The sequence below is a fragment of the Schistocerca piceifrons genome, chromosome 1 (genome assembly GCF_021461385.2).
Source record: "Schistocerca piceifrons isolate TAMUIC-IGC-003096 chromosome 1, iqSchPice1.1, whole genome shotgun sequence".
In the NCBI taxonomy this organism is placed as follows: domain Eukaryota; kingdom Metazoa; phylum Arthropoda; class Insecta; order Orthoptera; family Acrididae; genus Schistocerca; species Schistocerca piceifrons.
The window spans coordinates 602,290,346-602,317,550 of NC_060138.1; positions in this window are offsets into that span (position 1 = coordinate 602,290,346).

A 27,205-nucleotide genomic window follows, 5' to 3' on the forward strand; every position below is an offset into this window, starting at 1 on the left:
CCTTGCTTATCGATCTGCTGTCCTAATTTTGAGCGCTTGTTTGTTTCTGGCATAAAAATAAGTCCACTAGTTGAAGATTGGAATGAGACAACATGCAATGTATTGGGTAGAAGCCGATGTCACTGCATCAAAATTGATTAAGGTGTTATCACCTGTCAAGTATGATTTGCTGTTATTCCCTAGGATATCACTGGACCAAAGTTGACGAGGTTTTACCACCTCTCAAGTAGGACGTTACTATTATTTCCTACGATTTCTACGAGATTCTCCCACAGAGAATAAATAAATTCTACCGAAGTTTTATTGATCCACAGGATTAAACAACTACACTCCTGGAAATTGAAATAAGAACACCGTGAATTCATTGTCCCAGGAAGGGGAAACTTTATTGACACATTCCTGGGGTCAGATACATCACATGATCACACTGACAGAACCACAGGCACATAGACACAGGCAACAGAGCATGCACAATGTCGGCACTAGTACAGTGTATATCCACCTTTCGCAGCAATGCAGGCTGCTATTCTCCCATGGAGACGATCGTAGAGGTGCTGGATGTAGTCCTGTGGAACGGCTTGCCATGCCATTTCCACCTGGCGCCTCAGTTGGACCAGCGTTCGTGCTGGACGTGCAGACCGCGTGAGACGACGCTTCATCCAGTCCCGAACATGCTCAATGGGGGACAGATCCGGAGATCTTGCTGGCCAGGGTAGTTGACTTACACCTTCTAGAGCACGTTGGGTGGCACGGGATACATGCGGACGTGCATTGTCCTGTTGGAACAGCAAGTTCCCTTGCCGGTCTAGGAATGGTAGAACGATGGGTTCGATGACGGTTTGGATGTACCGTGTACTATTCAGTGTCCCCTCGACGATCACCAGTGGTGTACGGCCAGTGTAGGAGATCGCTCCCCACACCATGATGCCGGGTGTTGGCCCTGTGTGCCTCGGTCGTATACAGTCCTGATTGTGGCGCTCACCTGCACGGCGCCAAACACGCTTACGACCATCATTGGCACGAAGGCAGAAGCGACTCTCATCGTTGAAGACGACACGTCTCCATTCGTCCCTCCATTCACGCCTGTCGCGACACCACTGGAGGCGGGCTGCACGATGTTGGGGCGTGAGCGGAAGACGGCCTAACGGTGTGCGGGACCGTAGCCCAGCTTCATGGAGACGGTTGCGAATGGTCCTCGCCGATACCCCAGGAGCAACAGTGTCCCTAATTTGCTGGGAAGTGGCGGTGCGGTCCCCTACGGCACTGCGTAGGATCCTACGGTCTTGGGGTGCATCCGTGCGTCGCTGCGGTCCGATCGCTGGTCGACGGGCACGTGCACCTTCCGCCGACCACTGGCGACAACATCGATGTACTGTGGAGACCTCACGCCCCACGTGTTGAGCAATTCGGCGGTACGTCCACCCGGCCTCCCGCATGCCCACTATACGCCCTCGCTCAAAGTCCGTCAACTGCACATGCGGTTCACGTCCACGCTGTCACGGCATGCTACCAGTGTTAAAGACTGCGATGGAGCTCCGTATGCCACGGCAAACTGGCTGACACTGACGGCAGCGGTGCACAAATGCTGCGCAGCTAGCGCCATTCGACTGCCAACACCGCGGTTCCTGGTGTGTCCGCTGTGCCGTGCGTGTGATCATTGCTTGTACAGCCCTCTTGCAGTGTCCGGAGCAAGTATGGTGGGTCTGACACACCGGTGTCAATGTGTTCTTTTTTCCATTTCCAGGAGTGTACTTGAGACCTACGATTCTTCTCATCAGCCCTCAGTAGCAAAGTCTTTTGATTTTTGTAGTGTAGACATTGAGGCACATCAGGTATTGAAGGAACGCCTACACTACTCTGTTGCTTCTTTTTTTTTATTCTTTGCGTTACAAGTAATCCCCTATCTAAGGCAATTTTCCGTCTTGAAATGATATTGAACTCAACAAGGAAGTAGGAGTATTTGGCAACGCTTGCAGAATCGTGCTTCAGAACCGGGATCGACTTAGAGGGAAAATGTTCGAGAAAGTGCTTTAACTAAAAGGCAGGCTCTGTTGAAAAACTGTTTCGTTCTTTAATTTGCTAGCGTAAGAGGTACAATGCATATAAATTTTCACTAGAAAGTAAAGATTAGGTGTAGAATAGGGTATAAAATTGTTTACTACGGTAAGTAATAAACGAGCTGCAACTACAGGGAAATTCTGCAAAATGTACAAAATATTATACACGAGTAACGACAGTTGAAAACTTATATCAGACAGAGAATGTAACCCGGATTATGTGCATAATGCGAGCAGCCGCCTGGGGCGCTAGGCCATCTGGACCAAACTTTTTACTTTCACAGATGTTTTCAGCAATGATACACGTACATTAGTATCAGAATTTCTCACACAGGGCACTGCGAGTACCGCCACTGCGGAAAGGGTGTCTCTGACGGATCATGGCTCATTCTGCCACTAGTGTCACTATCACCAGGAGCAGTGAAATACACACTATTGTGTAATGGGAATGAGCATTTGAGAAGTTACTATGTATATTGCAGTTTTAATCATAACCTGAGAATTGATCATTAACTCATCCCTCACATATATATAGTAATGTCTTAAAAAGAAATTTTACTGCAGTTACAGGAGACATGCATTAATCTTTTATCAAAGAATTTTCTAACATGATTTTACGATTAAAATGCATCGGATTTTGTATACATAATTATATCTTTGTATATGTTCCCAACGTATGAATGTATTGAGAGCTTTGAAGGTGGTAGCCATGTTTACCAAAATCAGTAAATGACAAAAAATTTTGTTTACAACTGATCTTAGCTAAGACCCTCACCTTCTGTCAAGTAATTATTACATGTTGCACCTTTCCACTAAGATGAGTAAACTAATCAACTTCTAAATGACGACAACAACTTCTCTATTGTACATAAATAAAATAAAAGTGGACCTAGAGTCACATAAATATATTATTTTAATATTTTTAACATTTAATTTTTCTTTTCTATTATTAACAAAGAAAGTTTAAATAACATGAATTATTTGAGTAATTGCAGTTCATACTTTATTGTAATGTGTGATAATATAAGATTGTATACATTATAATAAATAGTAAATTTTTTTACATTAACAGTTTACTTATTATGAGGTTACAATATTCAAAGATATGGTACACTGGCAACTAATGTAGACAATATTTTCAAAATACAGCCCCTTCGCCTTTAAAAACCATCGTAGAGAGAAAGCTTGCCAGGAAGCTTCCATTGCCTTACAATGATTTTAACAATGACTGGATTTAGCCTCCCTTGCTTGAAATTATCCGGTTTTCTTAGCATACTATTATTTCTCCAAGAGACTAATTGGGGTGAAAATTGTAGCAAACTTGCAATGTCCGTTGTGGATTTTCTTATCCCCATAGTTTCAGACGAAAAAATATTAATAAAGACATCTCTCACTTGAGTGTTACAGGATATTAATAAAGACATCTGTATCGTGCAGTGTTGCGTACCTACCCCACTTATACTTTTCAGCCTCTTTTCAGTGTGCAAGTTCAACAGTTTTTTTTTAATGCCTTCTCTTTCACCGAATGATTTTAGGAATTATCTGTTCTGGAAGGAGATCATTAACAGATCATAGGCTTTTATAGATTAATTAAGGGGTAAACACTCGTTAGACAAGTCTTAGAGCTCTAATGAACAGTGGAGTTGAAAGGAAAAATCAACCAAATAATGTACTTGTTTCACTTGCATGGAGAGTGAACGTGGAAATTAGTGTATTTTTGAGATTATTCTGAACCCGCTCTGAAAAGGAAGACTAAAGGCAATAAGGAACAGTCGTAATATGAGATATTGCGCTGCAAAGCAAAACTTCCTATACTCTGTAGACAGACACGTGGGAGTGTTATAAATATAACCACAGGGGATCCGGAAACAGAAAGAAACCTCAGCCAAATATCGAACAGTTATTACTGTAATCATTGATTTACTGGGTGTAAGCCACACAAAATGAGAGAATGCTTTTACAACAACTATTATACAAAGCGTCCGTAAAATCACGGTGCAGTTATGAAAGCTTGTTGTTGCTAACAGAAACGCAACGAAAAGTTAAGACTTTCGCTACATTGGGCAGTAACGCAAAGACGTCCAATTGTGTGTGCGTGCGTATGGAGAGGCAATACAACGAATCGTGTAGCAGCAGCGGATCGGGCAAATAAGTCGAGATGTGGACAGTACAGAGGAAAGTTCACGGTGTTCTGTGACTTGATAAATTCGAATCCGAGACCAGTGTTCAACGTGAATATCGTCGCGTGTACGGTTTGTACCATCCCTCTTCATCACGGGACAACAGAATTATCAATGCTTGTGTACCTTACGTAAATGAGTTCGGATGATCAATTGGCTACCATCCCAAACGGCAAAGTCAATTACTGTCATTGAATCATCTAACTGATGACGAGAGAAAAATATTGCAGCTGAAAAAGAGGAATGGTAAGACAGGAGACTGAGGTTATCTTTCCTTTGTACCTCTCGTTAGAAATGAGTAATATACTACATTTGAACAAACTTTTACAATGGACATGAGATTTGACAGATTAAGGAAACCAACGAAGATTTACAAATACCTTCGAGTTGTTATAGCAGAAAATAGAGCAGAGCGTGGAGCGAAGCGTACGTATTGACCTGGATGACAAAACAGCTGAGTGGTCTAACCGACAGCGGCACTAGGACTATTAAACAGCAGATGGACGCACACAGTCGCACTAACACAGCGAAAACACAACAGATGGCGCCGGTAACTTAAGCTAAGGAGAAGGCTAATATGGGACTGATTAACCTATACTTGCTAAGAAGGAAGGAATCATACTAGAAATTAAAATTGTAGTGTAATGAAAATTTAAATTATTGAACAGGTTATATTGGCCTTCCAAATCATGTGCAATACAGCGATGTTTACCGTGCGTACTAGTAAAGAGTATTGTGCTAAGTGACAGCAATGTTAAATGTTAGCCAGCCTGTATGATATGGGTAAATCACACAACTATAAAATTTCTATAAAATTTTCACACATTTTGAAAACGCTACAAAATAAGATGTGTGTGTGAGGGGCAGAATTCTGTTGTATTGTACTATTAAATGCTCCCGCAAAAACCTCAGAGTTATACTGAAAATTTACAAAGGGCAATAAAAACCTAAGCATGTAAGTGACTACATTGTGGCCGTGGGATTAAAGCAGATTGTACACCATACAAAAACACGAAAAATGGGAGGTAGAGAGACAATATTAAAGACTGAATAGATCTTGAGATAGAAAAGAAGAATACGACGGCAAAACTAATTATTGGGATAAGAGTGCTAAATCAATGGAGGGACCATATGACAGGTATCATTAAATCATGAAATGTCTGATTCTTGCCAACCAACGGATCATTAAGAGGAGTACCACTATGTTCTTTACGTTCATGTCGGCGGCTGATGACCACTTTGATAACAAAGGAGTCTTTTATTAAGTTGGTAACCCTGAATTTCCTCACCAACGAGAAGCCAGTGTTTAACGTCGTCTTTATCTGAATTTGGATCCTGTTTTCCTTTAAATTAGCGAATAGCAAAGGTATATCAGCTAAAACGTCCAAAAAACACGCCACACATTCTCTATCCTGATCCACTTCAGACACGGCCCAAGGCACCCATGAACTGATTATCGGAGCTCCTTACTTGCTTTACTGGAGATGCAATTTCGGAGTGCCTAACACGTAATCAACCAGATTTATGAGAACTTGGCAACATCCAATTCAACTTCCGGTTTGTCGGTTTCCAACAACAACTCCTTATGTTCGAGTAAGTCTTATTCCCCCAAGGTGCGAACTGCTAATGCTTGTGTCTCCTAAACAGATCTTTTCAGTTCATCCAGCCATCATGCTCCTGGAGGAGTACAGCTTCGACTCTTGAACTGGGTGCATCGTATTGTATTATAATGGAACATTCATAATCTAGAATAGCCAAAAGTGTTACGCTACTTACTGCAAGTGTAAATACATCAAAGGCCGCCACAAAATCTTCTGCTTTATGGTGCAGCCGATTCAAGGGTTCGGCTAAAGGTTCGGCTAAATGAGCCAAATTAAGTAAGGATTTTCTAAAACCGACTGTCATACCAACAAATCCAATTTTATATTTCTTATTTCTTGGCGGGGAAAATTCTGAATATCCTTGGTGCACTCGTGTTTAGTTCTTACACCGGTGGGACAAGCAATATGACCAAAAGGGCAAATTTCATTATGGGACAGATTAATTTTAGATGTTTTAGCAGTAAAAACTCGCCTCTGGCAAACTGTCCATGACTTAGCATAAGTGGTTTAAAAGTTTCTGGAAGATTTTACTATACGCACTATATCGCCAAGGTATTAGTAAGTACTCTTAAATGTAGCTCAAAACTTAGTCAAACATAAAAGTGCCGCTCCTGTAGATCAGTCAAATGGAGCGAATAAATTCTAATAAATTTCAATCGATACAGAGAGCTGCCACAAGTCTGGACTTACCTGCAAATAGCACATCGTGGTAGGCTTGGTTTAGATCTAACGCTGTAAAATAGTCATCTCAGTGACCATGTGAAACAATTTTGTATGTCCAATGAACAAACTGACCGCAAGACAACATTTTGATTCACAGCACGATAATTGACCCCCAGCCCACACACATGCTATTACTGTTGGGTACAAGAAGGTTGCTCTAAGCCTAGTTTAAAGTGGATAATCTAATGACACAGTCAGCAACTAACTTGTCAATAATCTGGCGGAACTCCTTGATTTTTGGAGGGAATAAACTATTTACTCCTTGGTGAACGGGTATGTAATTGGTCAACTGAATCTAATATTGAATTTCATCACTAAACCCGAATCTATTAATCAACACATCAGGAAATTGACTGAGAACCATTAACGTCGGTTTAGCTTCGCCTTCTTTCAAATGAGCAGTACCAAATTCAGCAGAATTACATTGAACGTTACGAGCAACTTGAGAGCGACTGTGATTGCTGAGTCCATACATACTGCCAGGCTGAAATTTTAAATTTAATTTCTTGGTAGAATAATCAAGATCAATGTGATCCTCATAATAAAGTCGGGTCAATTCTAGTGTCCGATACCACCCGTCGGCTTTGGCGAATGATGTAATGTGCGATGTTAATGTGTGATGTTATTTTGTTCGTGTCGCAGATTGCTGTCGATGAACATAAAATGATGTCTCAGGATTTCCTCGTTACGCGCGTATATTAAAAATTCGATGTAGATTGTTTTGTTTTGGTCTCGTAATTTGTTTTCAGCATCTTTTGTTAGTAAAAGTAGTCGTGATTTATAAGTACTCGTGATTTATAAGGTCTTGATTTCTCACGCTGTTCGTTCAGGATGAGTTAGTTGTTTTTACTGCGAAAATTCTGCTTTAGAAAATTAGTGACCGTAAATCAACTACAAAATTTTTGCAATCATGGGCGTCATTGCTGAATTTTTCAAGTGCATTGTCTGTGGAAATTATATGGGTTTGGCGAAGGTTGCGTCATCACGAACTTCCGACGAATACATGTCGAGGTGCAGAAAAAATAACATATGGAAATCCATACGCAGGGGGACGTGGTACAAAAGATCGCGGCTGAATTTAGAAGTAATTGTCATGCTAACCTACTATTTTTGCTTTGAATATTCTTGCAAATCTGTCATGCACGAAGCAGGGGTTTCGTGTGGCACTGTAGTCGACTGGTTCTCGTTTTGTAGAGAAGTCTGCGGGAAATTTATGAAGTATAGGGGCTCATTGGGAGGGCCAGGGGTTATAGTTGAAGTAGATGAGTCACATTTTGGAAAGAGAAAGTACGAAAGGGGGCACGAGGTTGTGGGGCTTTGGGTTTTTGGAGTACTAGTTTCTGGAGAAAAATCGGACAAAGGAAGTCTTGACATCTTTAATAGAAGAATATGTGGAAGAAGGTTCTGTAGTCATGTCGGATGGGTTTGCCTTGTACAAGGGGTTGGGTGAAATGGGGTTATCATCATTTGGTCGTGAATCACAATATTCAGTTTACAGATTATAAGACCGAGGCATGTACTAATACTATCGATGGGTATTGGGGGACTGTGAAATCAGTTGTCGGGCGGGGAAAGAGAAGGATTTCAGTTTTGCAAGGCCATTTAGATGAATACTGTTGCAGGAAGAATATTCCCAAAGGCTATTGTTTATTTCTTGCATTTATGAAAGTAGTCAGCAAAATGTACAAACCTCGTTTGGTTAGTTAGGTGTAGGTAGGTCTGATACTTTTTTCTTGTTTTGCGTTGCGTTTTTTTATGTTACTGTATTGTGCGAGTGCTACTTTTTTGGTTTCTCTGGAGGGAGGATTTTCTGTCCTTTTAATATTTTCTGGTCACAGTGGTGGGCCGACAGGTATTGCTGTGTCTTTGCCGGAGGGTTTATGTGATTGACTCGTCCTTTCATTTTTTATTATTATTTTAAAATTCTGCGTCTGATTGAGGGCGGGTGGTAGGGAACAACTGATCTGGTTGGTACCTAATTCGTGTCTGACAGTTAGTTTTTCTCAGTATTTTTTTCATCTGTTATTCTGGATTTTGCCTCTTTCGTTAGAGTTTCACGTTCTAACATTATTATTTCTTGTTATGTCCTTATTTCGTTCTTGTCACCCTCGATCTTTCACTCCTTTGGAAGTTGATATGAGGTAAGTTTCTTTTTATATAACCACTTTTATGTTCTCCTTACCGATGTTTCTGCTACACTTCTCTTATTTTTACTGTCACTCCTGAAGTATCGATTATACTAAGTGTTATTTGGAGCTACTGTAGCTGGTGCGACTTTCGTGTAGTATAGTAATCGGTTACAATGTTTGGTCATTTTTGCGTTTTATTTCTTTGCGTGTGCAGTAATGTGTGTAAATGTTTTCATTTTTTGAAAGTCTAGTCGTATTATACTGTTCACTAACAAGGTCATTTTTCCAGCACGTTTTTGATATGTTATAAGATTTTTGCACAACCAACAGTAATACTGGAATCGGTAACTAGAAACAACCTCCTACATAGGTTGCTTCGTGTAAACGATTCGACGGTTTATTGATTAGATCGTTTTTGCAGTACATGTGCAAAATATAATATATTCACTCTTAACTGCACTTGTGTTCTTATTTATTTGAGTCATCTTCGACTCGTTTTACTGAAATTCGCTCGTAAATAATAGTCGCGTTAAATGTATTATTTTATGGCATGTTACATTCGTTTGTTTACGAGTATGATCCGTTCAATTCATAGATAGTCGATTGCAACATCTTTGCCTTACGTATGACAGCATTGGTCAAAGCCTTCTTTCAAATGAGCAGTACCAAATTCAGCAGGATTACATCGAACGTTATAAGCACCTTGAGAGAAACTGTGATTACAGAATCCACAAATACTGCCAGGCTGAAATTATAAATATAATTTCTCGGCAGAAAATCAAGGTAATACTCATAATAAAGTCATAACGTGAAAACCCACTCGTGGACAAATCTCTTGTAACGGCAAAACTAACTGGCTACGACAACCCCTGAATGCTTACGCTACCAGTTAATTGGCGAACCATGGCAACACTTGTGCATTGATGATCTGACGCTGCTAACTAACCGGTTGCAATATAGTAAATTTACATATATCCTCGTACTTAAGATACCACCCATAACCCAAGATGAAAACACTTATCCACGAGTCCAATAAGATGCATTTGGGTTAATGGCTAATGGCAGAACACATACCTGTTCATGGAAGAAATATTACTTCATCTCAGTGGCTACCGGTCCCCAAGGATTCCAATGTTCCTGCGGTATCAGCTATCTTCAAAGCTCCCGTGTTGGTTTCCGCAGTGATGAACGTGATGTTCATTATTAAATAGATTAACAATTTTTTGCGTTTGTCGCACTTCCCTCTTCTTTATAAACAAAGTATGTTTTAAAAGCGGAGTAATGACCTAGACTATTGACATCCCGGTATTCATCACTGAAGCAAATGCTCTCTATATTTGCGGCAAGCCAGTTGAGAACAGCAAAGGTACTGGGTTTATCAGCAAAAATAGACGTAAATGATCAAAGCCTCTGTTTTGGTGTCGTTTAAGCGCAAAACCAAGATGGCGCATCTCATTTGTTCAATATATTGCGAGTCTGTACCCTGAAATATTGGTGGTTAGACAGTTCATTCCCAATTTTACCGGATAAATTCTCCAGAACAACCATTGCACAAAACCTCGACAAGTAATCTACTGAAACTACTTTCCCTTAACGTGTATATTACTTCAAGAATAACTGAGCAATTTAAAGTATACCGGCATGGAGCTCTAATCAAACAGAAAACCACAAGATTAATAATTTATTGGCTCATTTCAATGAAAAAATATTAACGCGCAGAATCATGGGTAAAACATGTCTGATTTATTTATTAAACTCTATAGACATGTCAGTGCTATCACCATTCATTAACCAGTTAGCCAACATCTGACTTACGATCCCACCCAGCAAATATTCATACTTACTATCAAACGATAATCCTTCACATTTAACACATTAAATATGATCTGCAGCTGCATAATCTTATTTTGAAATTCATGTTACCGGAATTTGTTTCGGATCTGTATTATTTTACCGTCTTTAAGTCCTGGACTCGATGACACAAATGATAATCCTAACTCAACACAGTGATTCTGAGCTCGAGAAGGGTTACTGGACTCTAATAACACAATATTTTCCTGCACACCGGCGAGTAATACGCATCAAACACACGTGGTGACACATACCACACCAACGTCAGCTATGGTGACCTGTAGCAGGCAGCCCTATGTGAAACGGAACTGCACTCTCAACCCGGCGACACTGCCTCTTCTTTGGGACTAGAGGCCCCCTGTATGTTTCATGGCTTCATAATTGTTGACAAATGTACAGTCGACAGCAAAAAAAGTGGGTCACGCCTAGATTCCAATGTGTAGGCTGCACCTGAATGTATGCAACCAACATAGCACATTTGTGTTGCACATCGTCGCAACCCTCCACAGCACAGTCGTTGTAAGACACACAATGGGTACCACTATAGACTACTAGGAAACACCGGTCTTTATGATAGTCCATCCAGATGTAAAGTAACACCACAACAGTACAGAAGAGATCAGACAGTCCTTAACGTTTGTAAACTAAACATAATTGACATTTCAAAAGTTATGGGACAGCTAATTTTGTCACATAAATCGTTCAGTAATCCTTAGGCACAATTAAATATTTGAGACAGTATATGGATTTATAAAGTTGTATGGCAATTGGAAACAAGTTCTTTGCTGTCTAAAAGGTTTACCCAACACATGCTGAACGTCGTTCAACGTTCAACGGGGAGTGGTTTCGCATCAACTTTATGTAATACTAAGCAGTTAAAAGAAAACGTCGTTAACGGTGGCAAGCACTCTACGGAAATCCCAACATTAACAGCGAATCACAAGTAATATCATTGTTCACATTACTCATCAACAGTTACTTGTACACTAAGTTGTACTTTAAATGAAATGACCAACGTCTTCGTTCTGGATCCCAATGCAAACCCAGCTCGTAAAGCCATTATTAACCAGGGAAAGCTTTGTGCCTTATCGAGACTCGATCACTAGGCAGAAAGAGACGTCAAATATTGACTTTTGCACCAGTATCAGTTATCAATTCTCAACTTGAACGTAAATGACGATAGTGTTTGTACACAAACCAGAAACTCTAACATGACTATTACCTTCTTGGTAATTAACCCCGAAAGACGTTATATATTGTTGCATTGTCAAGTAGCAAAGGATGCACATGTTTAAAAATGAAATGCCATCATGCAATGCTGGTGACAAGGATGCGAACCCAGCATCTAATCAGATTGTTGCATAAGTACGTAAAATCAGAATGTACACTCCTGGAAATGGAAAAAAGAACACATTGACACCGGTGTGTCAGACCCACCATACTTGCTCCGGACACTGCAAGAGGGCTGTACAGCAATGATCACACGCACGGCACAGCGGACACACCAGGAACCGCGGTGTTGGCCGTCGAATGGCGCTAGCTGCGCAGCATTTGTGCACCGCCGCCGTCAGTGTCAGCCAGTTTGCCGTGGCATACGGAGCTCCATCGCAGTCTTTAACACTGGTAGCATGCCGCGACAGCGTGGACGTGAACCGTATGTGCAGTTGACGGACTTTGAGCGAGGGCGTATAGTGGGCATGCGGGAGGCCGGGTGGACGTACCGCCGAATTGCTCAACACGTGGGGCGTGAGGTCTCCACAGTACATCGATGTTGTCGCCAGTGGTCGGCGGAAGGTGCACGTGCCCGTCGACCTGGGACCGGACCGCAGCGACGCACGGATGCACGCCAAGACCGTAGGATCCTACACAGTGCCGTAGGGGACCGCACCGCCACTTCCCAGCAAATTAGGGACACTGTTGCTCCTGGGGTATCGGCGAGGACCATTCGCAACCGTCTCGATGAAGCTGGGCTACGGTCCCGCACACCGTTAGGCCGTCTTCCACTCACGCCCCAACATCGTGCAGCCCGCCTCCAGTGGTGTCGCGACAGGCGTGAATGGAGGGACGAATGGAGACGTGTCGTCTTCAGCGATGAGAGTCGCTTCTGCCTTCGTGCCAATGATGGTCGTATGCGTGTTTGGCGCCGTGCAGGTGAGCGCCACAATCAGGACTGCATACGACCGAGGCACACAGGTCCAACACCCGGCATCATGGTGTGGGGAGCGATCTCCTACACTGGCAGTACACCACTGGTGATCGTCGAGGGGACACTGAATAGTGCACGGTACATCCAAACCGTCATCGAACCCATCGTTCTACCATTCCTAGGCCGGCAAGAGAACTTGCTGTTCGAACAGGACAATGCACGTCCGCATGTATCCCGTGCCACCCAACGTGCTCTAGAAGGTGTAAGTCAACTACCCTGGCCAGCAAGATCTCCGGATCTGTCCCCCATTGAGCATGTTTGGGATTGGATGAAGCGTCGTCTCACGCAGTCTGCACGTCCAGCACGAACGCTGGTCCAACTGAGGCGCCAGGTGGAAATGGCATGGCAAGCCGTTCCACAGGACTACATCCAGCATCTCTACGATCGTCTCCATGGGAGAATAGCAGCCTGCATCGCTGCGAAAGGTGGATATACACTGTACTAGTGCCGACATTGTGCATGCTCTGTTGCCTGTGTCTATGTGCCTGTGGTTCTGTCAGTGTGATCATGTGATGTATCTGACCCCAGGAATGTGTCAATAAAGTTTCCCCTTCCTGGGACAATGAATTCACGGTGTTCTTATTTCAATTTCCAGGAGTGTAGATATCACAGTTATTAACCAGTAGTGGGGTAGCAACCTTAAATGACGACTGAAGTTGTAACCAGGAACAGACGAGAAATGTCCAAAGTTGGTTCAAAATGGCTTATCATTGCACACATTCTCATCATTTGCAAAATGGTTCAAATGGCTCTGAGCACTATGGGACTTAACATCTATGGTCATCAGTCCCCCGAGAACTTAGAACTAGTTAAATCTAACTAACCTAAGGACAGCACACAACACCCAGCCATCACAAGGCAGAGAAAATCCCTGACCCCGCCGGGAATCGAACGCGGGAACCCGGGCGTGGGAAGCGAGAACGCTACCGCACGTCCAATGTTGGTCCACCATTAGCGAGATGTGCCCATGTTTAACTAGAAATAAGTCGGCGAAAACGTCTATGCTGACTGAGAGTCGAACGCCGCATACATGGTTATGAAGACACGTTAATAATAAAATTCTTATTCAGTAGTAACTAGGAGTAGCATGCTTAGTTGCAAACCTTAAGGCCTTTCTCATCCCTCGTAACGTGTTGCCTAATATCTGCGATATCATGGTGTTTATTTACAAGTGAATTGACTGCGGTAAAGAGCAATGTTCTCTAGTGACTACTAGATGAGATGTAAATGAAGTGCCTCAGCAGAAAATAATTTCCGTCGTGCAGCGCGTATTGTTTCAGAGACACTGAGTACATGTTATAAGTGCACAAAACGTGTATTATATACTACGTATATACTATTATTTGGAGAAGCTGCCGCCAAACCTATTGCTCTTACTTTACGCTTAGTCGTCATGGTTCAATACACGTTTCCTTAAGGCTACATCATGCAAAGCGCTTACAAGAAAGACTAGTTTCCTGCGTCATACTAGTGCTAGCTAGGTGAAATATTTTGTGGTAGCTATGGTTAAAATGAATGTAGTTTTGAACGTATTGTTCGTCAAATATTTGAATGAATCGTCAACTGTAGGTGTTTCTGCACATGTTATAGCGTAATAGCTATAGCTGCGTTAGTTTATACTACAGACTTAGGTAGCTTAGGGAACTTTTGATCCTTCAAGGGATGACTTGGCCTTGTTGCCCGGGTCTGTACTAGCCGCGGCTCGCGAGCTACGGGCCAGCCAGGCTGGCCGAGGTGACACGGAAGTGGGCGAGCTGGCGGTGGCGTTGGTGGACCAACAGCCCGGGACGAGCCAGCACGGCTGCGCCGCATGCCTCTGCCTCTGCCGCTCCGTTTGACGTAAATATGTTTACCTCCTCTCCTGGGATCAGTATGAAAGCGGCAAGCAGAAATACACTTCAGGCTGTCTGCCGTAATGGCTCACTGGGAGAAGTCTATTCGAGATAGAGTCGTCGCTCTCATTGAAGGAGGAGGATGTTCCATCAGAGAAGCTGGCAGACGATATGGCGTACCACATACCACTGCAACGAGATAGTGGAGGATATGCCTTGAATGAGGTACCACCAACAGGGCTCCTGGCTCTGGCAGGAAAAGAGTGAGCTCACAGCAGGAAGACAAGGACCTAGTGTCTAGGAGCAGCGAAAATCCCTTTCTGAACGCGAAGCAGTTTCGGCGGGAAACCAACTTCCCTGGCACCAGTGACACGATTCGTCGAAGGCTGAGGACGCTGGACTGCATGCAGGACGATATGCCGTGATACAAGAGATCAGCGAAGGAGATGTTTTATACGGGCTTGCATTTGCGGAGCTCAATCTGAGCGCGTCGTTGGGACAACGTCATTTTCATTGATGAGAAGGTGTTTTCCAGCAGTAACGACGGTCCACGAATCGTTTACAGGCCGCAAGGGACTCGCCATCGACGCGAATATGTAACCACGACGAGAAGAAGTGGCCGGCTATCTGTTACCCGCTGGGGTTGGATTTCTGCGAGAGGGGCGGGAATTCTTCACAGGGTAGAAGGAACTGTGGACAGCGTGCAATATGCCCACATATTGGAAAATGTGGTGCTTCCGTCAGTGCGAATGCTGTACGCAGGAGGGGACGTCACATTGCAAGAGGACCATTCTCCCATTCAGTAATGAAATCCTAAACTCAGATTGGAATGTATACCGCAGAGACAGGCTGGACAGCGAAGTGCAATAGTATCGAAGGAAATTGAGGGAGATCCGAAATGTGAATAATTTGGGTGAAGTTCACGGTTAAAGCGGGCTGAAACATGGTAATTGGATGTCTCTATAGGCCCCCTGGCTCAGCAGCTGTTGTGGCTGAGCACCTGAAGCATAATTTGGAAAATATTTTGAGTAGATTTCCCCTCCATGTTATAGTTCTGGGTGAAGATTTTAATTTGCCGGATATTGACTGGGAGACTCAAACGTTCATAACGGGTGGCAGGGACAAAGAATCCAGTGAATTTTTTTTAAGTGCTTTATCTTAAAAGTACCTTGCGCAGTTAAACAGAGACGGTTCTCTGTGGCGATTACGTATTAGACCTTCTGGTGACAAACAGACCCGAACTATTTGAAACAGTTAACGCAGAGCAGAGAATCAGCGATCATAAAGCGGTTACTGCATCGATGATTTCAGCCGTAAATATAAATATTAAAAAAGGTAGGAAAAAATCTACTCTGTAGGAATCAGCATGGGTTTCGAAGAAAACGGTCGTGTGAAACCCAGCTCGCGCTATTCGTCCACGAGACTCAGAGGGCCATAGACACGGTTTCACAGGTAGATGCTGTGTTTCTTGACTTCCGCAAGGCGTTCGATACAGGTCCGCACAGTCGTTTAATGAACAAAGTAAGAGCATATGGACTATCAGACCAATTGTGTGATTGGATTGAAGAGTTCCTAGATAACAGAACGCAGCATGTCATTCTCAATGGAGAGCCGAAGTAAGAGTGATTTCAGGTGTGCCGCAGGGGAGTATCATAGGACCGTTGATATTCACAATATACATAAATGACCTTGTGCATTACATCGGAAGTTCACTGAGGCTGTTTGCAGATGACGGGGTGTGCTGCATCGAGAGGTTATACACTGCTGGCCACCGTAAATGCAACACCCTGAAGGAAGCATCCGAATCAAGTGAAATTTACACCATGGGTTTGCAGCGATGAGATATGCAACTGATTAGAATTTCAGTGCAGACGCACATCACGCGCGCCTGTGGCGCCACCTCATAGCGCCATTTAAGGCTTGGCGATTTCGACGAGTGTACGTTCGGCACGTGTGTTTACCTTGTGGTTTTTCACAAGACGATCAGTTATGCCTCGTAGACAACAGCGAACATCGTTTGATCAAGTATCCGAGTTCGACAGAGGAAGGATAGTGGCTTACCGAGATTGTGGATTATCATACAGAGAAATCGCTAGTCGTGTTGGACGAAACCAAACAACTGTAATGCGGATATGTGACCGTTGGATGCAGGAGGGTACGACGGACCGACGTGGTCGATCGCATTCACCTCTGTGCACCACTGCACGTGCTGATAGACAAATTGTGCGCATGGCAGTGACGGATCGCTCAGTGACATCCCGAACCATAGCACAGCGCATTGCGTCTGTAACGCATCATCCAGTGTCTGCGCGTACCATTCGACGCCGTTTACAGCAGAGTGGTCTGTCCGCAAGACGTCCATTGCTTCGTCTACCATTGACGCAGAACCACAGACGTCTCCGTCGCCAATGGTGTGATGACAGACGGATGTGGACGGCAGAATGGAATGACGTTGTCTTTACTGACGAGGCACGCTTCTGTCTGCAGCACCACGATGGTCGGATTCGATTGTGGAGACACCGTGGAGAGAGGATGCTGGACAGCTGCATTATGCACCGCCACACTGGTCTTGCACCGGGTATTATGGTATGGGACGGTATTGGATATTACTCGCGCACGCCTCTAGTACGCATTGCCGGTACTTTAAATAGTCGGCGCTACATATCCGAGGTGCTGGAGCCAGTTGTCCTTCCTTACCTTCAGGGCTGGGCCACAGCCATATTTCAACAGGATAATGCGCGACCACACGTTGCACGCATTGTCCAAAGGTTCTTCGTCAATAACCAGATTGAAGTGCTTCCCTGGCCGGCTCGCTCTCCGGATCTTTCGCCGATAGAAAACATGTGGTCCATGGTTGCTCAACGAGTGACCCAGATTACATCCCCAGCTGCCACACCAGATGATCTTTGGCAACGTGTGGAAGCTGCTTGGGCTGCTGTACCCCAGGAACACATCCAACGTCTCTTTGACTCAATGCCGAGACGTGTGGCAGCGGTGATCTCCAACAATGGCGGCTACTCTGGCTACTGATTCTGGCTGGAACCACATGTCACAGACGTCTGTAAACGTAATCATTTGATACTTGGTCAACATGTTATCTACAAAATAAATTTTGTTGTGCTGCCTCTTGTCTTTCTTGGTGTTGCATTTACGGTGGCCAGCAGTGTAACAATGGGAAATTGTACCGTAATGCAGCAAAATGCAGGAGCAACTGCAGCGAATTGACGCATGGTGCAGGGAATGGCAGTTGAATATCAATGTAGACAGGTGTAATGTGCTGCGAATACATAGAAAGATAGATCCCTTATCATTTAGCTACAAAATAGCAGGTCAGCAGCTACAAAATAAATTTTGTTGTGCTGCCTCTTGTCTTTCTTGGTGTTGCATTTACGGTGGCCAGCAGTGTAACAATGGGAAATTGTACCGAAATGCAGCAAAATGCAGGAGCAACTGCAGCGAATTGACGCATGGTGCAGGGAATGGCAGTTGAATCTCAATGTAGACACGTGTAATGTGCTGCGAACACATAGAAAGATAGATCCCTTATCATTTAGCTACAAAATAGCAGGTCAGCAGCTGGAAGCAGTTAATTCCATAAATTATCTGGGAGTACGCATTAGGAGTGATTTAAAATGGAATGATCATATAAAGTTGATCATCGGTAAGGCAGATGCCAGACTGAGATTCATTTTAAGAATCCTGAGGAAATGCAATCCGAAAACAAAGGAAGTAGTTTACAGTACGCTTGTTCGCCCACTGCTTGAATACTGCTCAGCAGTGTGGGATGCGTAAGAGATAGGGATGATAGAAGAGATAGAGAAGATCCAACTGAGAGCAGCGCGCTTCGTTACAGGATCATTTAGTCATGGCGAAAGCGTTACGGAGATTATAGATAAACTCCAGTGGAAGACTCTGCAGGAGAGACGCTCAGCAGCTCGGTTCGGGTTTTTGTTAAAGTTTTGAGAACATACCTTCACCGAAGAATGAAGCAGTATATTGCTCCCTCCTATGTATATCTCGCGAAGAGACCATGAAGATAAAATCAGAGAGATTAGAGCCCACACAGAGGCATACGAACAATCCTTCTTTCCACGAACAATACGAGACTGGAATAGAAGGGAGAACCGATAGAGGTACTCAATTTACCCTCCGCGAAACACCGTCAGGTGGCTTGTGGAGTGTGGATGTAAATGTAGATGTAGAAGTCTGCATTTGTTCAGCAGCGGCTCTCCATGATTGGCGTCAACGTCATGAACTGGCCGCCACGGGCGTCTGATATGAACCCCATGGAAAACTTGTCGGCCGAGGTCGCCAGAACATTAACAGAGAACTGGCCACGAAACCAACCAACTACGATGGACGCTCTTTGGGACTGCGTCCTGGAAACCTGGGAGGAAGTTGCTTCTTCAGGCTGTTACGTTCGACGGCTTATACATTCTATGCCAAGACGCATGACAGAAATACAAAATAATGAATGATTCTGGATGAAATATTAGAGTCCTTAAAATGTTTTTTTATGTCTTCTTTTTCGTCATTTTTCCTCGTTGGGAGCTAGTGGAAGATCGCGTGGCAATAGAAAAGATACAATATGGGTTAGTTTTCCTTTGAGTTGCCTTTTTAATTCAAGTGGGTTTCTTTTGAATATACAGTCTGTTAAGTATTCTATTTTGATTTCATTTATACCCTGTCTAATTACTTACAAACTAATCAGCGTGGATGGACTCTGTCACAGTAGTTTTTGTTATTTGAAATACATCTCTCTCTTCCCATCCATCCATGAATACAGCCTCCATCCTCCACACAATACGCAAACGGTTTCATATTATGTTAACTCGATGTTAATTACTCCTCTATTCTCTGTCACACATACTCTCTCACTCTGACACTATCACCGCAAGTGCCCTTCTATTCCATTCCCCCAATACTTCATAAACAAATCTAGTGGTTTCCATTGACGCTACACTTTCTATTTTAATAGCTGCTGTCTTTACTCTCTACCATTCCTCTCAACACCTATGAAACCGTATTCTTTGATCTCCCCTTCCCTATAACCCATTCTTCGTTCTGAAAACAGTCCTTCGTTGTCTCTCGGTCCTAAGATAAAACGAACTGTGGCACACATCTAAGTAAGCAGTACTTTGCAAGCATTTCACGTTTATATTTTCCACTTCGGCACTTGTATCCTTTCCCAGATCCCGCCCTCCTTCCTGTTACCCATTCCTTGTCATCTGCATCTACATCTAAATGAATACTCTGCAATTCATAATTATGTGCTTTGCAGGGGTTTCTGTGGTCTGGTGGATTAATCTTGTATTGATGGGTAAAACGTGTAGGTTCACATCTCACGCCAGGCGTAGATTTTTAACACACACAAGTAACTCTCCTTCACCCGTAGAACGCCAAGTGCAGAACGCTAGTAACCTCCGTAGTTCAATATCCTCAGTAAAGATAACATCCCTTCGCTGCCGACCGGGGCAGAGCGGCATTCGTTTGAGCTGTGACAGATGGAGAAACCCCGTAAGGCAGAGACTCTGTCACCAGCAAGCCGTCGTAAACTAGAAAACGTATTTCATTTAATGAACCAATGGCCATGTGAGTTCACAAGGCTCTTTATTTGAAACTGAGGCGTTGAAAATTGCGATGCTGGACTGGGATTCGAATTCGATTTCACTGTGTTCCCCAAGATTGCAAACTCTTATAGGCTTCGTCGAAAGTCACCTATCTAGTTTCGAATCCTGATCAGCACAAAATACTCATTGTTTCATTTCAAGCTCTAGCATGTGCACTCCGAACTACTAGTGAAAATTAGTTGCATTTTCAAAGTCTCTTCGTGCGTTGTCAGCTGTAACGTGTTCGTTTCAACTCAAAGCCACATGATGAGCTTTTTACCACAACATTACAAGAACAAACGTTTCCTTACATCTTCTCAAGTTCAAACATTCCTCTCCACCTTACTGGCGAAAACGGATTTGGGTTTGACGTTGTGTTCGTTGTGATCACCAACGACGATATGTTGTGGATTCAACTTCTTGCCAGCAGAGTATTTTCCATCACGCCACTGAAAGTACAAACATGCCACTCCTAGCTATTATTGGAAAAGAATATTATAGTTAAAGTGTCTTCATGACCACGTGTGCGGAGTTTGAATTCCATTCAGCACAGAACTTTGTGGCGCTTGATGTCCAGCTATACATGTTCACATTTCGCTACTGGTGAACCAACAATAGCTATTTATCGTCTGTTCCTGTCTAGAAAATGACGGTGCTAGCCGCTGGGTTCGAATCCCAGTCAGGCCAAAACAATTCTATCGTTATTTTAGGTTCCAACATCTCGCTATTGGTGAAAACATTTGATATTTAACTTCTGATTTTGCACACTTCGTTAACAATCCGATTAGGTGCTGGGTTCGCATCCCTGTCACAAGCTTTACATGATGACATTTCAATTTCAAACATGAGCATACCTTGTTCCTTGTGAATGACACTATATAATCCGTCGTTAGGGGTAGTTCTCAGGAAGTTATGACATGATTCCCAGTTCAGTACAAAAATTTTCTGGCACTGGTGCAAACGTCTATACTTCATATCTCTTTATGCCTAGTTATCGTGTCTGAATAAGGCACAAACAAAGCTTAGCTTAGTTAGCAATGGCTATACGTGCTGGGTTTGAATTCAGATCCAGAACGACGACGTTGGTCTGTCATTGAAAGTTCAAATTTGTGTACACGCAGCTGTTGATGTGTTAGGAGAACTATGATATTACTGGTGATTCGCTGTTAATGTTGAGATATCCGTAGAGTGCGTGTTGCCGTTAATCGCATTTTTTTACTGGTTCGCCCAATATCCAGTTCCCAGAGCCACTCGCCGTTGATCGACGTTCAGCACGTGGACTGAAAACCTTTTCGAGAGCGAAACACTTTTTTCCAATTGTCATACAGCTTTGTAACTCCATATATTGTCTCAAGTACCTAATTTTGTTGAAGGATTACTGTACGATACATGTAAAATAATCCGTTTTTTCAGAACTTTTGGAATGTCACTTGTAATTAAGGTTAGTTTATGAGTGTTATGGGGTGTCTCATCGCTAAGAACGTGTTTTCTAATATGTTTTGTATGACGATATTAGTTGACGCTTAGTCCGCAGCTCGTGGTCTAGCGGTAGCGTTCTCGCTTCGCGCGCACGGAGTCCTGGGTTCGATTCCCGGCGGGGCCAGGGATTTTCACTGCCTCGTGATGACTGGGTGTTGCGTGTCTATCATCATCATTTCTTCATCATTGACTCGCAAGTCGCCGAAGTGGCGTCAGCTAAAATGGACTTGCAATTTCGGCGGCCGAACACCCTACATGGGGTCTCCTGGCCAACACTGCCGCACGATCATTTCATTTCAGTTGAGGCTTAGACTGACTGCCATAAAGACATTTCGTCTCTAGTAGTCTCTTGCAGTACTCATTGTGTGTAGTCAAACGTCTGTACGCCACGGGGTTTTGGTGTTTAGAGAACCTGCAACACAGCTGCGTCATGTTGGTTGTATACGGCAGTGACCCACTTTTTTTACTGTCAAGTGTAACTCAGCTTTTTAACAGTTTTTCATGCAACATCCATGTAACCACATTCTGCTAGAACTGAAGATGTGGAGAGTGAGGAGCTAGGAGTGGGAGGTACCAGTAGAAGTCGGTTTACCACGAAGGACAAAAGTATTTTGTTTGACTTTTTGTCAGTGCAGCTCTTGCAGACAGCACAACTTTACTGCACTCAAGCTTCACAATAGTACGTAAGAATTAGAATGAATTGCTCAAAAGGCACTAAAAGCACTTATAAAACGTGCGTTATGACTGAGACGTTTTTGCTTCTAGTATCGTGTACTTTTAACTGTATTTATTTACGCCATTAATTATGATACACCCTGTATACGTACGTAAATGACCAGTAAACTGATTAACTTATGCACGTAGTCCCCGGAAAACCAGTTTTTTAGCATTCTAGCAGGCGGCTATAACGATAATAATAATAATAATAATAATGAAACACCACAAGATACAAACAGCCTTATAAGTTGTGCCCAATTCAAAAGGAGACTATTGTTATATGTAAAAAAAGTTGAACAACAATATCATATTTACAGTTCATGTGAACCACTACGACTGTATAACTGCCATTGACAGTGATTACAATGCGTAAGAAGGGAGTGAGTAATTTCCGTGTAGAAACTCTGTCCTGCAAATCCTCGTCACTGTTGAGACTGGCCTTTCAGAGATTGTGAATGACATGCGGAGATATCGGGACTGTAAGGAGCATGTTCCAGGACGTGCTATCGTAACATCTGAAGGAACATGAGAGTCTTCTTAGCCACATGTGGCCTGACACTGTTCTGGAGAAGCACTATACCATTCGAGAACATGGAGGAGCATTATCCCATTTGAGAACTAGCCGTTGTTCTTGATGGCCAGTTCGATCATTAGCAACATTATGCAATACCATACAACGTTAATTGTTGCACCTCGAGCTAGCCAGTCAATGAGTGAAGATTCATCTTCATCGATAAAGAAACTGAGCATCACTTTCCCAGTCTTCGGGGCAGACCGGGGCAGTCCTTCTGAAGGACGGGAGCCGGGATGCCGCCACTCCATGTTCATCCGTTTGGAACCAGCGTCAAAGCGTAGACTCAACGTTTTAACATACGCCACAGTCTGCGCAATGAAATCCTCGCATCTCAAAGCATGTTTTGCGAGAACGCTCACTCCCCCTGTCGTCTGATTCTCTGAAAGACGCATGGGCACCCACTGTTCTCAACCTTTGAAACATAGAAGCTCCTCATAGATTATGTGCTCCACAGTTCCTGTCCTTATCGACAGTTCAGCAGGAACGTCATGTATGGTGATACGACGATTCGTCTGTATGAGGTCCGCAACCGCCGAAATCGCGGCACTGAAGGTGACAACTTGGGCCTGCCCGGGGTGTTGATGTCAAAAGTTCTGCCTCATTGCGCTGATACTACCAGAAAATTGTACACATGTGAGACATTGCTCTGCGTATCTCTTTCGTCTTGCGATTACTCTGTGAAGCATGCTCTCCTTCTGCCCGAAGAAATTGGATAATTGCTCCTTTTGCTAAACTGCGGACAAAACTCTCCAGAAGTGATGATATTGTTGCGAAACCATTGAGTTCGCTTGTGCATCTGGAGATGCACACACATTCACCCGCTGGAAATGGATACAAAGCAGCTACAACGAAGGTCTCCTTTTCAGTTAAGTGTTTCTTATACAACGCCACACTACTTCACTCGTGGTACAGTGAATGGAGTACACAACTGCTCGTGTTTCACGTACGGCTGCCATCGGTCTGCCACTAGCCCAACCCTTAAGACAAGAGGCCATCAAACATTTTTCACAGCGGGCCTGATAAATGACAAAATGACGAGCGCGAGCCGCATCGTCATTGAGTTCAATACTTACACGCCAGGATGCAGGATGGCATTTCAGCGAAAAGTTGAATCTCAGCGTCCAGCGTTAATAATGGGTGAGTGGCATGCAATGCACAAAAATAAGGACAATTTATCGACGGAAGTGACGTTAGTGAAATGATCCATCAGACCCAGTGTGCATCCCTCAAACTACGGACTTAAAATTTAGTGAGATTTGTGAAGATGACGTTTGGCTATCAAGATATCATAAAATTCTGATTTGGTATTGCTGCATTCAGTCAAGAGATTTGCTTGCAAATGATGTTCAGTCTGTATCAAATGGTTCAAAAGGCTCTCAGCACTATTGGACTTCACATATGAGGTCATCAGTCCCCTAGAACTTAGAACCACTTAAACCCAACTAACCTAAGGACATCACACACATCCACGCCCAAGGCAGAATTCGAACCAGCGACCGTAGCGGTCGCGTGATTCCAAACTGAAGCGCCTAGAACCGCTCGGCCACACTGGCCGGCTCAGTCTGTATCGTTCGATATGCTGGCTTCACAAATTTCGTTTTCGTATATCTTTTCTGACAGACAAAAGTTGTTCCTAACACTGATGCTATACCATTGGCAAGTCTCTTCAGTTTCGGAAATTAAACATCAGGTAAGCAGCGGTAACATTCACCAAGTTTTTTTTTTCCTGTGTTTGTCTGTGAACAAGTCAGTTGCTTCAAATCAAAGAGCTGCAACTAGCACTTTTACAACGTAACAGATCTTAGAACTGAAGAAGGTCATTCCCAAATATGTCTGTTGATTCCGAGTTAATACTGGATAAGGGCCCGTGTACGGTGTTTGTCATGGTGATTTTACAGAGCCTGTATACATCATAACATGAGAATACGTCCGTAAATCCTTGTATAAAGAGATATACAGACCCACATGTCGGGATGCCGACGACGGGCGGGATTTAAAGATGGAACTCATGGCTTGTTGCAGTAGGAACGGAGGGCCTGTTGGCGAGTTGGCGTGTTGTTGCTTGAAAACTTTAGAAGGGAGTCTGAGTGGTTCACAATACACTTATTCTACTGTAGAAACTCCTAAGCCCGGTTTAACGGATGCACGTATTCGTAGTAACACCAGCAGTAGTGCAGATACGTATCTTTTGCATAAGTTATGTCAAGCAAAGTGCCGTTTGCGGGCCGCATGAAATAACGCCGAGGGTCGGATCCTTGCTGCGGGCCGTAGTTTGGTGATCCGTGCCTAAGACAATAGCACGTTCCGTCAGAGGTCTCTTCAGCTACAGTGCACTCAGTGTGTTTCCTGTAATTGCCTGAAAGTGGAAGACTGAAGTTGAGAGAAAGCAGGCGGGTATATCAGCCTTCACATACAACACAAAGGAATACATCCATCGAAGTAACTGAATTACGACAGCCAACAGTTTTGCGGCTAGTTAGACAACATAATGCCTCTGAGCGAGTAACGCACGCTTGAGCGAGACTGTGCACGCAGCGCTCTAGAATCGGGCATACGGCGCATGCCGCACAATCTAGCATGATGTGATAGCACTGGTTGCTGGTTTAAAAGGTGCAAAAGTATGACAGAACCGATAAATGGATCAGTTTGTATAATAAATGTAAAAGAAAAATTTAATTTATTAAAATACAAAAATTAACTTTAAAGAAAAAGAAACATAAACAAAAAATTTCTGCTTGTATTCTAAATAACAGTAGTATAGTAGATTTACTATAAAGGATTACTTGATACAGTAAATAATGTAAATGAAATTACTATTTTGAAGAAAAATACTCTTGTCTGTCAAAATTATTGTTTACTGACGCGTTTCGCTTTTTTAGGATATCATCAGGTTTTGTTTCCTGCTGCGGTGTGAAATAAATATACGTCGACATGGCACTGGAAAGGGCATGTACCGTCTATACAAACATGGAAGGCGCAGCGGTTCAGCAATAGGAGCGTCCTTACGGAATTGTAGACAGGTGGCTTAATTTAAACTCACTATCTGTTTACTGTGATCCCGACATGCGCTTATTTTATAGCATAACAGCTAACAAAATCTGATGAGGCCCCTAGACCGGCGGAATACGTCATCAAACAATAATTTTTGCAATCAAGACTGTTTCTCTTCTAAATAATCTTTATGCATTTTCAGTACCAGTTAGCCTGACGGGGTGGGAAAAGTTTTAGATAAACTCAACTCCATTAAATACTACATCAGGTAGTATTTAAGCTGCCTCATTTAATATCAAAAAGAAACATGGATCGTACACCTTAAAGTCACATAGTAAAGAGATAGGTAGTTAAGATAAAACCCCATTTATGGAAGTGGCAGTCCTGTACTTTTTAATGACACAGGTCTGCACTGATACTGTTACACCTTACTGCATCTCTACTGATTTCGCTCACATCAATCCAATCATTTTATATATTTGAGTTTAATGAACTTCAAAAATAAATGTTTCAAACGATTAAACACGAAGGGGAAATACTGGCGTTCTAATTTCGCTGCTTGTCGATTCGAAAGTTTCAGTATACTGGCTGGGATGAGATCTGTAACTCTTGCTAACAACTGATTTAACACACTAAGTGTTTCGGTATGCCGCACCGCACTGTTGGCAGCGGGGGCAGATGTTGCGTCACCAGAGCCAATAGCGCAGTAGAACTGATAATTAGACTGCGAGGGAATATTCAGGGCCGAATGCTAATTGCGGATAGCGCCCACTCTATTGGTCTAAATGTTCCATTGAGGCGTCACTAGAGTTCACTATAATTTATCTGTGTGCTTACGTGGCGAGTGCTTATTTCAGCGCGGCTCAACCTCGCGTATTGGGTCTTGAATACCTGACGTTGCGTTTCGATTTTAACCAGTGGCTCCGGTTCTGTGAACATTCCCTGCGCCGTCCATTAAACACCGTAATTAGCGCTGGTCAGGTCAAACGAGTACCTGAAAAAGCGCATTATGCCTACAACGGACAGAACATATGCAGCATCCAGAATGAATTTCCTGTTCTCGTTAGCTAATATTCTGCCTTTTACTAACCGATAAAATGTGATAACGGTGGCAACAAACATTCGTTTATCAAATCCTAAGAAAGGATTCGTAATTAAGCACACAGAAAATCATAAAAATATTTAATAGGTGACAAATTTATCATCTAGACTGTAACTTCTTTAAATTGCACAAATCAGATATGTCCATTTACAAT